Raw genomic sequence first — 14,119 nt, forward strand, 5'->3', positions numbered from 1 at the left:
TGTACCCATAATCACATCGGGGGAGGATGCCTCTTCGCGAGACGGATAGCATAAGTCCTCGCAGGTGCTCTGACATCTAGCCTCACTGCTGAATCTCTAGATGCACCTCTATTACTTGCCCCAGCTCCCGGATTTCTCAATGGTCTACCTCTGAAAGGAGCGTTGCCTGATCTTACACTCGGTATTGCTTCTTTTTTAATCATCTCGAGACACTCCCGAATAAAATGGTCTGGTGCACCACATTGGAAACAACCTGTCTCAGTTGCTTGACACTGACCTGGGTGACGTCGACCACATCGGGGACACCCTAGTCTATCAAGCTAAACACTGCCAACACTTGCAATCGAAGTGGTCTGAGCTTTCGGACTCATAAATCTTCTGCCTCTGTTTCGGCTAGAATATCCAACTTAAAAATTAGATCTAATGGAGAACTCTCTAGGCCTCTTGGATATAGACTAAAATGACTTGCTCATTGGTTTTTTCTTCGTGTCTTGTATCTCAATTTAAACTTTGCCCTTTCTTTTTAACACTACCTTACAGGCTCTCTCAACTAGGACAACAAACTATTTTATTTCTAGGACACCAACCGACAATCAGATATCATCATTAAGCCCATCTTCAAATCTTTTGCACATAATAGCCTCTGTAGACACACTCTCGAGCATAATTGCTGAGTCTAACAAACTCGCACTCATATTTAGTCACTGTAACGCCCCGATTTTTGGGCTTGGAAGTATTGGGCCTTGAGTTTGGGTTCGGGTAGAAGACAGCCCGAATAATTTGGATGTTTTAATTATTATTATTATTATTATTATTATTATTATTATTATTTAGTATGTTTAGTCTAGTAATTAAATAAATTACGATGGATTTATTGTGTGGGAAAAGGCTTGGGTTCGATTTAAGACTCTAGAAAAATTTTAATTTTATGGTACCTTAGGGAATCTGGACAGTAGGCCTTATTAATAATTTGGGCTGCGTTTTAACATAAAGGAGCACTTGGCCCAGTGGCTAAGTACGCTAGGAAGGCATGGGAGGTGCTTGGGTTCAAGGCACGGCGTGCGCAAATGGTTATTGTTTTTCACAACCAAGAATTTCTGCAATGAGGCCTTATAAATATTTCGAGAGGAAAGGTGACACAAAAGAGGCACGTGGTCAAGTGGCAAGGAGGCGTTAAGGCGTTAAGACCTTATCGTTTGGATTTTATGAGCGTGTTAATTGAAATTATTACAGCAAGATCACTCATTTCCAAACCCAAGTACCTTCGGGAATTAGCCGGATATAGCAACTCGCACAAATGCCTTCGGGTCTTAGCCCGGATATAGTCACTAGCATAATTGCCTTCGGGACTTAGCCCGGATATAGTCACTAGCACAAAGGCCTTCGGGACTTAGCCCGGATATAGTCACTAGCATAAATGCCTTCGGGACTTAGCCCGGATATAGTCACTAGCACAAAGGCCTTCGGGACTTAGCCCGGATATCATCCGAATAATCATGCACATATATCAATAAGTCATAACACATCTATATTTCATTTTCATACTAGAATTCAAACACAAGACATTTATCAACCATTACCATTTTCGGCTCAATAGCCACATACAAAGAACATGATTTCGATTTGCTTTATAACATGATCTCTATACACATTCGGCTGCCCGTCATAAGTATGAACTAATTACCTCAATATATAACTCAAATAGAATCATTATATCACCGTTTATTTGTTATGCTTATATGTCATGACTTAAACAAATCATAAACTAAGTTCCATTACTCGAAAACTTACCTCGGATGTTGTCGAACGACTCCAACGGCTATTCAATTACTTTTTCCTTCCCTTTATCGGATTTAGTTCCCCTTTGCACTTGAGCTTAATTTAACAAATAAATTGATTTAATCATCTTGAACATCGAGAGAAATTCAAGGTACTTAGCCCATATATATATCAGACATTAGAGTCATATATATGAAATCATGAATCAAATTCAACATATTAGCTAATATTCTCCTTTAGCCGATTATCTAAGTCAAGATAGATCATCAATATGCTTACCTATAGCCGAATGTGCAACATCAATCTATCACTATCATCTACATACTTAATCAAAGGCCGAATACACCTATTCCAACATGATATCATTCCTATTTCATTTAACACTTAACATTTACCACATATCAATTAACCAATTTTTTTATAATTACAAAACTCTTCATCTATTCATGCTTTCATATTCGGTCATCCCTACCTATACTAACCATACAACTACATAATTCTAAGTTTAAACACAATTACAACATTCTAGTACCATGGCCGAATACTTCATGAAGTTGCTAAGACCCATCCTTTTCTAATTCTCACACACCCTCACATCCAATCCTTTTTGTTAAGCACTCAAACTCAATCATCTTCAAGCCTCATTACCACAACATCAAACACCAACTAAGGAAGGCAACTTCCATGGCCGAGTATCATCTCCCTCAAATAGCAAAAATTTAAACCATGGGCTAGGTAGAATTCAAACTAACAACTAAAAGTATGCATGAGTTTTATGGAATAATCATCAAACATACATCTTCCTAAACATCAACCAACCGAACATGAAGCAAGAGAATCCTCTTCTTCTTCCTTCCTCAAGTCACGGCAATGGAGGAGCATGGATGAAACAACTTTGTTTTCATCACCCCGCCCTTTTCATTACTTTATTACTAACCTTTTATTTTATTATTTTTAACACAACACATTAACACAAAATGTTTATAATATGTTTTAACCCATTGCATGGCCGGCCACTATCTAAAACTTGGGTAATTTGACATGCAAACCCATCATTTATACAACATACATTAATAGGTCCTTATAGATTAACCTATCACATTTCAAAAGTGTCACACATAAGTCCTATTAACTAAATTCACATGCAATCGACTAAATCGAAGCTTAAAACTTTCACACATTCATATTCACATATTTTGGACAATAAATATCATATTCAAATACTTTGGTGAATCGGTTTAGCGGTCCTGAAACCGCTTTCTGAGTAGGATCAATTTAGGGCTGTCACAGACCAAGACTCTTGGCAGCATGCTGAAGCGGTGCCAGCAGGTGGATAAGGCTGTTGATCGGTTGGGAGTTTGAATGAAATTCAAACTTCGAATTTGGCCAAAAATCAAGGAGAAAATTATGGAATTGGAATTTAAAAAGAATTAGTATGCCGAAATACATTCATTCAGCCATAACTAGTAGGTGCCGTATATCATTGGCCCTTAGGATTCATTTTTCTTTTTCGGTTAGTTGGGGTATTTTAATTTGGCTAATTCTTCTTCCTTTTCAATTGGTTCTTGTTTTGTTAAGTTGCAAATTTATATTTTTCTTTTTCTTTTTTTTTTCATTTTCTCTTCTTCTATTTTTCTTCTTCTTGTTTTTCTTTTCTCCCCTATAGCTGAATCTTTTTACTATTCTACTCATCTCCACTTTCTTATCATTTATTCCTAAGCCTTATACACAAAAGTTAAAATCCTGAAAGACTATATTTCTTTTGTGCCGATTTCTCCTAGCCAAAAGCCTCTGATTCTCCTCCATCTTTTTGACCAATTCTCTAATCCTATGAACCCCAAATTTCTATCAACAAGACCACAGCAAAACTCTCATATTCCATCTTTCTTTTCATAGTTACAAAAAGCCGAAAACACATAGCCATAGAGGTATAGCCGAATTCATAAGATCACTAAAGGCTCAATTTTTGTTAACATTTACGGGGTTAGATCTGCATCAGAATTGAGTAGGAATTAACTAGAATCATTAACTGAAGGAACCGGTGATAAGTTTTTGAACCTATTCTTTATTTTAGGTTTTAGAAAAGCCGAAACCCCTAAAGGTTTAAGGAGGCTATCGATTTGGGCTCTATGGCTCTAAGGGTTGTGACAACTATTTTATTGTGATAATAGTGTGATCTAGAGACTACTGATCAAAGGCTTGCACAAGTGGAACGACTGGATCTAAACCTAGTCGCTAATTTCGGCAAAGGTAGGATTGCTAGTGCCTAAGGTGTTAATGGCCAAATTTTTGGTAAGGGATTCTGTATATAAGTTGCAATTGGATTCATAGTTAACATATTAGTGATTGACTGTAGGCAACTCGTGTGTGGAACCCGTCAGCATATCGTCGCAAACAGGTGTGTAAACGACACCCACTCATAGACTAGATCGGCAAAAGCCGAAATGCCGGAAAGCCAATATTTTGTGAACTTGCGAGCGTGCGAGTGCTCGTGAGATGGTTGTTTGTTAGTTTTGGTAATCTAAAGTGGTATGATTACAGAGTACGCAATTTCGTGCACTTCGGTATATTTGGGCTTAATGGGCCGAAAACGGGTTAATGGGCCAACGGACCCAATTCAGTAAAGACGCTCGGTAAGTGTTTCTGTTGATGCGTTAACGGTTGTAGGATGTATGTAAACCCTAAAATAGTGAATTTTACTAAAATACCCCTAAGTATGAAAATTACCATTTTACCTCTAGGTGCAAAATGACCGTTATACCCCTAGGGTTAATTTTGACTGAAATGCATGATATTTTGATTCTATTTGTTGTATTCCATGACATGTATATCTGTTGCAAGGGATCTGGGTTATGTTATGGAGGAAGAACCCGTTCTGGTGGCTGTGCCACATATTCTGATATAATCAGCTTTGTTACGGATTATAGTTAGTGCCGCAACCGGTGCTAACACTGTAAGTGTAGGGATGGCGTGGGTGATTTATTCCCCACAGGAAGTGTAGGGATGGACGGAGGCAAGTGCAGGGTTGGATGGGGTTATCATGCATTAATCATATGAGGCTATTTTGTTATGGGCCAACTGTATTGAAATGGGCCCAACTGTGTTAATATGGCCAAGGCCCAATATATCTCGACTTGTAATAGGGCTACGGCCTAGATTGATACTGATATGGACTAGGCCCAATATGCTCTGATACTGTAAGGGGCTATGGCCCAGATTAATATTGATATGGGCTAAAGCCCAGTTAACACTGATTTCTGAATAGGGCTTAGGCCCAGTAAAGCTTGAACTGATTTGGGCTCTGGTTGGGATACTTTACACACTGAGTTTTCCAAACTCACCCCCTTTCTCTTCCATCCTTGTAGGTGAGCCCTAGTTGGTGGACTTGGAGCTGGGCGGGATTCAGAGTGGCCACGAAGATTAAGTTTCTGTTTTCTTTAAAATAAGTTTCACATTTATTATTTTGATTATTTTTATTCTGGTTTAAGTTGTAATAAGGCCGCTCTTTTTATTATTTTTAATATTTTGGGTTATTAAATTGTTTACCTCTAGGGCGCATTTTATAAAAGTTACTTATTTTCAAAATATCACGATTACCGAGCAAAGCTTCCGCAACGTAAATGTTTTCAAAGGAAATAAATATTTTAAATGGACTTAAACTTAATTTGTTGTTCGCGGACAAGTAATATGCTTTAAGTGTGGCAATGGATGTGTGCATGTCTAGGATTGGATCCATGAAGAGCTTGGTACTTAAGCAGTCCAATAGACTCACCTCCTCTTTTCTGGCTTCCTACCTGGTGCACAGCTTCCATTCACTTTAATCTATAACGAAAATATTCTTTTCAAAGATTTTTAATTAAAACATGAGTTTTACAATAACGCTCCAATGAGTTTTACATCAAGAAGGGTTTTCAATGAAAACATGGTTTTCGAAAAACACTTCAATGTGACACGCCGAATTCGGCCGTAACATCTGGGCCAGGTTTGGGGTGTTACAGTCACGGTCATATTGCCCTATTTCAACTCTAAAAACTCTTTTCTTTTCTGGTCAACAAACCTCTGGCTGATGTACTTTTTATGGAATTCCTCCTGAAAGAAATCCCAAGTATCTCTCTCTTTTGGTACAATTGATACAAGTGTCTTCCACCAATGGTAGGCTGAATCTCTAAAAAGTGATACAACACATTTCATACATTCCTCAGGTGTGCAGGATAACTCATCAAAGACTCTGATAGTATTCTCAATCCAAAATTTTGCCTTTTCTGCATCATCATCTTTTGTAGCTCGAAACTCTACGGCTCCTTATTTTCTGATTTTATCAACTGGTGGCTTTTCTCTTATAACTGTACCTATGACTAGGGGAGCTACATGGGTGGTCTGAGGATCATGAGGGGGTGGAGGTCTAACAGCTGGATTCATACGAACGAACTCAGCAAACCATTCATTCATAGCTTGGAAGAAGGCTTCTCGAGCCCCTCCTCCCTAACTAACTGTAACGGGCCTTTCACTACTATCTGGTGGCACCGTCCCTTTTGTGGGAGTGGGCGCGTTGCTCTCTACACCATCTGCACCAACTTGTTCGAGATCCATAACTATAAAAGAAAACATTTTAAAATCGTCAAGGGTCGTCACACTATCAACATATAAGTATGGCATGTATAGCTAGACTCTTTATCATACTAAATATTTCAAAAACCAACTAAACCTTTGCTCTGATACCAATAAATGTAACACCCCTTACCCGAGACCGTCGTCGGAGTCGAGCACGAGGCGTTATCAAACTTAGCTTACTAATTTGGGGCATAAAAATTTTCTTTTAAAATTAATTTAGTTTCATTCATTCAATATGTCCCTAAAAATGGTCCTTGAGACCCTAAAACATGAAATTGAAACGGTTCGGGAACAAACCGGAATCAATAAAAATTTTTCAATCACTTAAACAAATCAAAACAATTTATTTCATCTTTCATAAATAAACTGTCCATCTGCGTCATAGTCACTAAATAAATCACAACTTGAGTTACGAAACTCAAAATTCAAATCCATAAATTTTCTATAAAACTAGACTCATATATATTCTTACTAAATTTGTTTTAGAATTTTTGGTCCAGCCATTTAGTACAGTTTATTAGTTAAAGTTTTCCTTATTTCAGTGTTCAGCTACTCTGACCTCTATTCACTACGAATTGATTTTATCCCTATACAGAATTCAAATAACCATGTCGTTTATTTCTCTTAAAAGTAAACTCAATAAGGAATCGATAACTATAAAGTATAACTCCTATTTTTGTACAATTTTTAGTGAATTTCTAAAGTCAGAACAGGGAATTCATAAATCACTCTGACCCTGTCTCACCAAAATTTAAATATCTCATATCCTTTATTTACTCTGTTTCTTTCTTATGAAAATAGACTCAATAAACTTTAATTTTATATCTCATTCACTATCTAAATCCATTTTTACTATTTTTAGTTATTTTTCAAATTCGCGTCATTATTGCTGTCCGATACTGTTTTAAAGCCAATTTCACTTTTTTCATGATTTCCATGGAATAACTAGCATTTAGGCATACATAACACCAAACATGTCCTTGATTAGCCATTCCAATAGCTAATCATTATCAAGCATTTACATACCATTCATTAGCCATATAATAAGATCATAAACACAAAATGGCTACGATGCTATACATGCCATACTAAAAATGAAACGTCTAGCTATACCAAAATAATCCTTCTGATAGTGTGCCCAGACCTCCGACGTACTTTACGATCCCCGAGTTAGTTTGAAAAAACTATAAAAAGAAGGAAAATAAAGGGGGTAAGCATTAAGCTTAGTAAGTTTGCATGCAAATAAATAATAACATTCATAAGAATTATCTTACTACTTGGCATGATACTACTTAATGCAACTTCATTAATTGTCATATACATATTTTAAACTTCTTCACTTACTCACTTACTTAAATACTTACTTAATTAATCAAATTTATTAATACATTTTACTCACCTTTTTCCTTATCAAGCATACATGAACATTATATACGTACCTTTACACTTCTAGCATGAACTTGTCTTACCTTTTTAGTATAACTCATCTTACCTTACCTTACCTTGATATTCTCTTTAAATTTTCCCGTTGAACCACTTGGAATACTAAGGATACACGGGTACCTTACCATTGCCATGACTTTTCATGGTCTTACATGGTATCCTTTTGAAACTTACCATTGCCATGTCCCGACATGGTCTTACATGGTATCCTTGCCTTATGATCTCACCAATGCCATGCCTTGGCCTGGTCTTACATGGGACCTTTGCCTCATAGTAACTTATCAATGTCATGTCTTGACATGGTCTTACATGGTATCCTTGCCTTAGAAACCTCACCAATTGCCATGCCTTGGCATGATCTCACATGGTATCCTTAAACCCTAATGTCATGAAATTTGTATCCTACACATTCCTAAGGTTCAACCAAGACTTTCTGAAATTACTTCTCCATCAATTCATGCTTGAGTGTTCTTTGAATAATTTAATAAAGTAAATATACACATGCTAGAAATTAACAACATTAACATGAAATAATAGAATATTGCATTTATTTACCGTAAACTTACCTCGAAACAAAATACGATCAACTATATCGATTTAGTCCACTATCTTTTTCTTTCCCCGGTCTAACTCCGGATTTCATTCTTCTTGATCTATAATAAAAATATTAGCTTATTTAATACTCACATTTATTAAAACAATCCTTGACTCAAAATTTGGCAAAATTACACTTTTTCCTCTAAACTTTTACATATTTACACTTTTGCCCCAAGGCTCGAAAATTAAACTTCATCCTATTTTCTTATGTCTTATGACATGCTGATCATTTTTCCCTTCTATGGAAACATCAAATTCTCACTCTAACATATGCTTATGAACATTAGGTTTTTTTACAGATTATGTCGTTTTACTCGTTTTCACATAAAATCGCTTAGCAAAAGTTGTTTAACACAATTTCAAGCTTCATATTCTACCATAAAACATAAAAATAAACACATTTCACCTATGGGTATTTTTCCAAATATAAACCCTAGGTTAAATTATTGCTAGAATAAGCTTAATCAAGTTACTAGGACTCCAAAAATGTAAAGAATAATAAAAAACGAGGTTTGGAATCACTTACTATGGAGCTTGGAAGCTTGAAACAAACCCTAGCTACAGAGAAAGCTTAACATTCGGCCTAAGGAAGAAGATGAGCACATTTTTGCCATGTTTTTCCCTTTTTAATTCTTTTATTTGACATTTTACTAAAATGCCCTTCATTAAAATTTTTAGTTATTTCTACCTATGTATATCCATTTTTGTCTATGAAAATATAATGGTCTAATTACCATTTAAGGACCTCCACTTCAATTATGCACTTCAATTTAATCTCTTAGCATTTAGAACTCATATTTATCAACTTTTGCAATTAAGCCCTAATATGCAAATCGGACATGCAATAACTGAAATTTCTTATTAGTATTCTAACACATGCATCTAATCACTCGGTAAATCATAAAATTAATCGTAATAAACTTTTCTATCTCGAATTCATGGTTTCACAACCACTTTTCCATTTTGGCCTTATTTCAGGGTGTTACACGACGCTTGCTGATTTTTGAATGCGGTTTCGATGTTTTGGAAGCGAGTTTCTGACACCGAGATGAATTTTTTTAGCATCTCCTCAAGGTTCGGCTTCTTTTCCTGCTAGTAAGGTGGTTGAAATCCTGGAGGGGGTTGTGGTCTTTGATTGCCTTGACCATCCCAAGAGAAGTTGGGATGGTTCCTCCAACCTGCATTGTAAGTATTACTATAAGGGTTATTCTGAGGTTTAGAATTGTTACCCATATAGTTGACTTGTTCGTTCGTAGTGTTAGGGCCGTAGGCTAGGCATTCTGGATTATCCATTCCTCCTCCACTTGTGTCACACTGCATCACGGGATGTACCTGCGTAGAAACACATAAACAATTAATCTTTTTATTTAAGAGCCCTTTGATAACATGGTGACCGTGTCAAGGTTGAAAACACCAACGAATTTTGCCGGTTTTATCCTCATGACTTGCTACTGATAATTATTCAGTGACATCTCTTCAATAAACTCATAAGCCTCCTCAAGTGTTTTTTTATTTAGGGTACCGCCGGTGGCTGCATCGATCAGTTGTCTAGTTAAGGGGTTCAAACCATTGTAGAAAGTCTGAACCTGTAACCATAAGGGTAACCTATGGTGTGACAGCCCTAATGTGACCCTAGTCGGAAAGTGTTTTCGGGACCACAAAACCGAGTCATAAAAATAATTAATTGTTATATTCTATGCTTATCATGTGTGTACATGCATATGTGGAAGTTTCATTCCCTAATTTTGCCAATTGCATGAGGAATTATTAAATAGGGATCAACATGAGACATGGTGAAATATGATAGGCTAATTTTAAAGGGCTTATTAGTGCATGTCAACACAAGGGTGGACTTGCATGTCAAATTGCCCAATTCCCTTATAGTGGCCGGCCAAGATAGATTGATGATGGGCAATATATTTGTTTGAATTAGATATTATAATAAGAAATTGGGTTATTGGAGATAAAATAAATTAAAGAAAGGAATTAAAAAGGAAAAAGATGAATAAAATAAGGGAGGAAGAAGGAGTGTTCATCCTTTTCCTTGTTACAATTGCCGTGAGTAAAGAAAACAAAGGTGAAAGAAGGCTCATCTTTCATCTTCTTCATTTGCCGAAATTGAGAAAGAAAGATTGAAAAAAAGAAACTAAGGCATTCGGCCATGGCTATTTCAATGGAAAGGTATGCATTGTGATTTTTATTCTAATTGATATTGAGATTTAGTTGATATGGGTATAGTCTAGTTAACCCATGGCAAAATTCATGGATTCATTGTTGGGAGAAAAGAATGGAAGTTGCCGTATGTATGGGTATGTATGTACTTTGGAAAGGAGATTTTTGTGTCATTGAGTTCTTGTTGTTATGTGTGTATGTGCATGAGTATTCGGCCATGCTATAGAATTCATGTTGCAAAATGATTAATGCTTAATGTGATATATAATTGTACGTGTGAATGAACTTGAGAATATCTAAATTATTGGTTGGAGGTGCCAAATGTGGTCTTGGATGAGTTTTAAAGAATAAAAATTTAGGTGACTAGAGGTCAAGGACATTCGATCAAAGGCTTGTGTGCTAGCAAAATCGGCCTAAATGTCGTTTTGATGTGTTGAATTGAGTAAGCTAGATGTTGGAACACATAAGGATTCGGCCTTCTAAAACAATAAAGATAAGTGTATGAAAGGCTAAGATTAAGTAGTAAGGCCGAATAGGTTGTAGATAAGGCACTTGTGAGTTCTTGGCCAAGCAATTGACAAATTAAATTAGATTTCTTGTGACGTATAATGTCAAGTCTAACTTGGTATATTAGGCCACCTAATTAAGTACATAGGTGGTGTTGAATTTAATCTTGCACATTCGGCCATATGGGGTAAAAATGGGTCAAGTGTTCATGAGATGAAATTTTGTGATTTGATGAATTATAGGTGATAGTATAGATATACATATTCGGCCATCACTTGGGAGCTTATGTGATGTTGAGTTTAAAATTAGCAAGGTGATTGCCGAATGTCCAAGTATGCATATGCATGTGTGATTAGATTATTGAAAGTATGGTAATTGCATAAGGTTATTAGCCGAATAGCTAAGAACATGAGGTAGCAAGATAAAAATTTTACCATGTCGTTCCGTATGTCATAAAATCATTAAAATGTGAATACCAATATATGTAGCAAAGCGGTTGAATGAGTTAATTTATTTGTTTAAGCTCAAGATCCTAAAGGAGAGGCGTCCAACAAGGGGAAATCGAAGGTCATCGAGTAGCCGACTTGGAATTATTTTACCCAACACAAGGTAAGTCATTAAGCATATAGTTGGTATTGATTTAAATGATCGTAATACCTATGCAATTGTGTTTAATGAGATGAAATGTATACAAATGTATATGTATGTAGAGATGAAATTGTCGAATGTAAAAAGGCAGTGAAGCGTATAGAGTGGTTGGTTTTCGGCACTAAGTGTGCGGGCAATAAGTGTTCACGGTTGTGAGATTGGCACTAAGTGTGCGGGCTTGAAATGCATGGCACTAAGTGTGCGAGTTTAAAGTACATGGCACTAAGTGTGCGTGGTTGATTATTAAGCACTATGTGTGCGAACCCACTATATATATATTTTTTCTATCAATTATTTATATTAAGGGTGCGACATTACCGAGTCGATTTCGGACAGCGGAAAGGGGTAAGTACCTTGAGTTCATGGCTAATAGGCGCTATGTTTATATTTGGAGTTGAGCTTGGTAAGTTTTGAACCTATGTGACAATTATAATTGAAGTCACGTGCATAAGGTTCATCGTGGAATAGGTGAAAGGTCATTTAGTTGTATGATTGTAACGAAAATAAAAGGATGTATGAAAATGCCTCAAATATCCTATTGATTAGTATATGGAATGTGAATGTATGACTTGGTATGAGATTGAACCGAAAGGTCTAAGGAACTATGGTATAGTTCGGTTTGGATGGAGTAATTAGCCTCGTTCCATTTTGTTTCCTCTTGTGATAATGTTATTAATGGATGGTAGTGCATTGCTTATGACTTACTGAGTTATATACTCATTCGGTGTTTGCTTGTCACCTATTTTAGGTTTCTTGGACTCGTCCTTTTTGCGTGCTCAGACCGTCATCGAAGTCATCACACCGGCTAGCAACTTTTGGTACTTTCTTCTTAGTTGGTCTAGGAGAACATTTCGGCATGTATAGGCTATTATGTTTTGTTTGAAATTTGGTATGTAAACTTTTAGCCATGCGAAAATGGCATAAATGTTCGTTTGGATTTGGTTCTATGATGCTTGGTCACAAGTCTTGGTAATTCGGTTGTGGTTGAGTATTGGTTGAGGTCTACTCGATTATTACGCCATATGTCATGGCTAATTTATTTTCGATGTTAAATTCATGATTTGGTAATAGTGTAGTGGGGAGATGCTCGGTGATGATTAGTCTTTGGCATGGCTAGTCATGGTCATAAATTGTGACATGTATGATGAATTATTAGTTAGATCAAGGAAAAATCACGAAATAGGCATAGTCTGCTTTAGTAACAGATGCTGACAGCAGCAGTGTTGTGAGATTGAAAAATCACTAAAAATAGTAGAAATGGAATTAAATAATGAATAAATTAGGTAATCGAAGCTTGATGAGTATATTTTCATATGGAAGAAACGAAATGACCATATGAACTTTATGTTAGGAAATAATTAAATTCTTGTGAAACAGTGCCAGAGCGATTTCTGGATCCCCTGTTATGACTTAGAAAATTCACCGTAAATTTTATCAAGATAATTAGAGGTCGTGCCTTATATGTACAGATTCGTTATCAAGTCTAGTTTCATTAGAGACAAATGGCATAGGCATTGAAGCCCTTTACAGGGATACATTTAAATCGTAAGGTACAGAGGTCAGTGTAGTCGAACCTTGAAACAGGCGAAACTTTAACAAATAAACTGTACTAATTGGCCCAACCAAAAATTCTACAAAAATTCCACCATATAGATATATGAGTCTAGTTTCGGGGAAAATTTACGGAATTGGATTTCGAGTTTCAGAACTCAAAATATGATTTTTAAAGTGACCACGATACAGTAGCCAGCTTGCCTGGAACAAAAAAAATATAGGGGGAAATAAATGAAGTAAGCCGGTAACACCTCGTGTTCGATTTCCGGTAACGGCCATGAGTTCGGGGTGTTACATATGGTGAGGGCACCTTCTCAATAAATCATTATACCTCTCCAATGCATCGTATGGGGTTTCTAAGTCCATTTGCACAAAGGAAGAGATATCATTACTCAATTTTGCCATCTTGGCCGACGAAAAGTATTTCAACAAGCACTTTTCGGTCATTTGCTCCCATATAGTGATGGATCCTCGTGGTAAGGAGTTCAACCACTGTTTAGCTTTATTCATCAATGAAAAGGGAAATAACCAAAGGCGAATGGCATCATCAGAAACGCCATTAATTTTGAAAGTATAACAGATGGCATCATCAGAAACGCCATTAATTTTGAAAGTATTATAGTACTCCAGAAAGTTAGCCAAATGAGTATTTGGATCCTCATCTTACAAACCATCGAACTGAATAAATTGTTAGATCATCTGAATGGTGTTCGGCTTCAGTTTGAAGTTATTTTTAGCAATTGCAGGTCTTACAATACTCGATTCAACCCCCGCTAAATTAGGCTTGGCATAGTCGTACATAGTACGA

At 36.4% G+C, this 14,119-nt stretch overlaps 1 non-coding gene across 1 annotated transcript; it reads left to right on the top strand.

Moving 5' to 3' along the window:
- The first annotated feature begins 13,604 nt into the window (after window positions 1-13,604).
- Window positions 13,605-13,710, top strand: LOC121208274 (small nucleolar RNA R71). The gene has a single exon (XR_005903235.1). It is a non-coding gene; the product is annotated as a small nucleolar RNA R71 (small nucleolar RNA).
- The last annotated feature ends 409 nt before the right edge of the window (window positions 13,711-14,119 follow it).

The sequence above is a fragment of the Gossypium hirsutum genome, chromosome A01 (assembly GCF_007990345.1).
Source record: "Gossypium hirsutum isolate 1008001.06 chromosome A01, Gossypium_hirsutum_v2.1, whole genome shotgun sequence".
NCBI classification, from domain to species: Eukaryota; Viridiplantae; Streptophyta; class Magnoliopsida; order Malvales; family Malvaceae; genus Gossypium; species Gossypium hirsutum.